Source organism: Poecilia latipinna, unplaced genomic scaffold, assembly GCF_001443285.1.
Source record: "Poecilia latipinna isolate Pla-1442-1.1 unplaced genomic scaffold, P_latipinna-1.0 Scaffold2733, whole genome shotgun sequence".
NCBI classification, from domain to species: Eukaryota; Metazoa; Chordata; class Actinopteri; order Cyprinodontiformes; family Poeciliidae; genus Poecilia; species Poecilia latipinna.
The window spans coordinates 71,507-74,859 of record NW_015115349.1 but is presented as its reverse complement, the minus strand read 5'-3'; the positions used below and the strand labels follow the sequence as shown (position 1 = coordinate 74,859).

The following is a 3,353-nucleotide window of genomic DNA, read 5'->3' as shown; positions in this document are numbered from 1 at the left end:
TGAAATGGGGCTTAACATTTTTTAGTCTTAGAGTTAGATTTTTTTTTTGTAAAAAAAAAAAAAAAAAAAAAAAATAGAAGATACATTTCTGGGTCCCAGGTCTTTCATTGAATATGTTCAAATCAAAGGAAACATTTATTTTTCTTACCTGTTTTGAATGTTTAGATGAACCTGTGCTGTTATTCCGTGAATGGGATGGTTTGAATGTGCTGGCAGGGGATTTATCAAAGCTGATGACAGACTGGGAACTGCCCACCTGATGGTCCATCGGTTTAATTTGATGAAGATAAATTAGCAGAGAAACAATTTCTGGACCTCGTCTTGTTTTATGGAGAGTTCTGAAAAACTGAAAGCCAAAAATAATAGATAAATAAATCTAAAGAAAATTAAAAATTTAATTTCAAGTAAAATCTCTATAAATCTGCTCTGAAATACAAAGTTAGAATATCACCAATTAAAGGCACACAAAATCGTTGGAACTGCAGAAAAAGGTTTCAAATTAAATTAAAGTAACTGAAATCTAACTTTAAAAAACAACTTTGTGTCAATTTTATGATCAAACCTGATAATACTTAGATTATGATATAGCAGATTCTTTAAATGTCAACTTCATTAATGTTGGAAATGAACTACATGCAAGTTCATTTCCATGAATTTGCATGGAAATGCGAGTTTTATAAAAAAAAAAAAAAAATTAAAATCCACATAGCTCTTTCTAGTTTTTATATTTTAATAAACATTATCCTTGGATATTACTTGATTTACTTTAAAACTGCTCAAATACAACCCCTCTCCCTTCACTTTTTGAAACTGTAGTTTGAAAGTGCCAATATTTTTCCTGTTCTTGTCAAGGTAATTGCAAAATGCTGTTTTACAGAACTGTGTTTTATTTTCCCTGTTCCTAGGTCAATGCTCTCAGTCTCATCTGAACTTAGGTGTTTCACAACACAATAAAAGTTTCACAGTTTTTGGAATCAACAGGAGTTAATTTAATGGATGTACTCACCAAGTTAAGTGATTAGCGAGCCACTAATTAAGAAACAAGGATATTTAAGATCGGCCCCACTGCCCCAGTAGCCCTGAGGGGAAAAAAAGAATATGTTAAAGACACAGAACAAGAGGTCTTCTATACCTTGATGTCTATAAAATAATCTTCATAGTTGTACCAACAGACATGCAGGCAGTTCAGCCATCAAAAGTTTCAATTACAAATGAAACTCACCTGTGTTGATCTAGATAACTAACAAGCTCCTCCACTCTAGTTCAGAGTGAACACCTCTCATAGAAGCTGTCCAAGTTTTCCTGAGAACAAAAACAACAATAAAATCGTCAGAATTTAGCAAGAACTTTAAACAATCAGGAACTTAGCAGAGAGAAAACCTACCATTTTTTTTGTTTGTTACACAAAACACTAACTCACCTGAGTGAAAACCTGCTTATCAGAGTCCTTCCTAGCAGCTAGCAAGTATCTGGGTGGAGCTAATGGGAAAAAAACCCAACAAAAATCTAGCTGCCCAGACAGGCTCATCCACTCTGCCGGCACAAGAATGACGAGCTATGGAACAGATCTTTTATCAGATGACACAACAGGCACTGAAAGTTTAATAATCAAGTAAAACACACCCTAAAAAGTTTTCCGTTCAACATTTCTTAGTGGAAAATATGTCTAAACAATGAAAATATGATACACAGGTTAAATTTGGAAAAAAAAAACAACTGCAGCCAACAATGAACTTATGACCCCAAAATCATGACTGTTTTAACTTAGAGGATTGTTTGGAGAGCTTTTTCAAGGCATATAATGTGAAGTCCAGAAATAGAGCATGTCTGAACTGACCTAAAAATAAATAAATACACAAGAAAAACAATGTTTTCAGCCAAACTTGAATTCACTTTAAACTGAATATTGTTGACTATTGTGCTCAATAAATAACCTTTTATTTATTTTTACTGGAAAGATTATGACAAACTCCTGCTCAGAGAAAACAATTACATTCAATTCAGTTTATTTCTATAGCACCATTTCACAACAAATGTTGTGAAAGGCACCTTATATTAAAGATCATTTCGGTTCAGTCATACATTCCATGAAATCATATTGTGGAACCACAATGGGGGAGAGACTGATGAAACTTTGTATTTCAGAGCATTTTTATAGAGATTTTACTTGAAATTATTATTATTTTTATTTTCTTTAGATTTATTTATCTATTATTTTTGGTTTTCAGTTTTTCAGAACTCTCCATAAAACAAGACGAGGTCCAAAAATTGTTTCTCTGCTAATTTATCTTCATCAAATTAAATCGATCCAATATGAAGGGATTAAATTAGGTTAGAATGCAATATTAAATGAAGTTGTCATTGAGGTTTGGTTTCATACAAATTACACTTTTTGATTGTTGCAGACTTATGACACTTTTACATGACTCTTAGACAAAAGGCTTTTGCTTTAAACCCGATCTTAATATAATTGCAATTATGTCATTAAAAATAAAAACAAAAAACTATTTAATCTTCAGTCTTCATCTTCCGACATTATATAATAATAATAGTAATAATGCATTTTATTAGTTAGCGCCTTTCAAAACATCCAAGGACATTTTATAAGCTCTTGAATTGCTACAAAATAAATAAATCTGTATTTCCCTCAACCCACTGGCTGCAATGTTGACACCTTGAGATGCTATAAATTCTGAACATCATGGCATGGAGTGCATTCCAGTTTTCCATGTCTGGTATATAACCATTCATTTTATCTTTTAAACTGGTTCTATTGATCCTGTGTCCAGACAGAGGGATAATCAGTAGCCCAGCATCATGACCTGTTTGTTCTGAAGATCCTGCAGCTTCCACTTCTCTTCCTAACATGGCACCTCCTCACCCTGACTCTCATACTGACAGGAGGAACCACAGAGCTCTGTTAGGTTAAAGCTCATCTTCTGGAGTTGGGATGTTTTTCCTCCAACAGGTTCCAGAGGAATCACCTCAAACCAGATGTTGGACTGGATTTTATTTTATTTGTGAATGTTAGAGCCTCATTTTCAACAGTGGAGCTATAAAGGTTGAAAAATGTTATAATTTTGGAGAAAATCTCATCAACATCAATATTTCCATTAAATAAGAGGCAAAAACAATTTGTTTGATAAAGGAAAAGCCTTTCAGACTCTGAGCCCGACAGTAACAAACTATTTTTTATATTAGACAATTAATTTCATTTCACATAATTATCGCGCTAGAAGCCATTTGTTTGTTAAATACTTAATGAAAATATATTTACCGTGTTTGATGTTTGTTGTAAATGATGTATACTCACAAAGAACAAGGTAATTAGTCCAAGTTTGTCGTTTATTGAA

The 3,353-nt window shown here is 32.8% G+C and overlaps 1 long non-coding RNA gene across 3 annotated transcripts in view; it reads right to left on the bottom strand.

Moving 5' to 3' along the window:
• Positions 1-187: 187 nt before the first annotated feature.
• Positions 188-3,353, bottom strand: part of LOC106938938 (uncharacterized) — a 16,808-nt gene continuing 13,642 nt past the window's right edge. Inside the window, exons 2-5 of one of the 3 annotated variants that reach the window (XR_001422723.1) lie at positions 1,421-1,555; positions 1,223-1,302; positions 1,007-1,079; positions 188-346 (exon numbers count right to left, since the gene is read on the bottom strand). This is a non-coding gene — a long non-coding RNA (uncharacterized LOC106938938). Of the gene's footprint in view, positions 347-1,006; positions 1,080-1,222; positions 1,303-1,384; positions 1,685-3,353 lie in introns of those variants that run through there. The other 2 variants (XR_001422722.1, XR_001422724.1) reach the window with 2 other exon arrangements.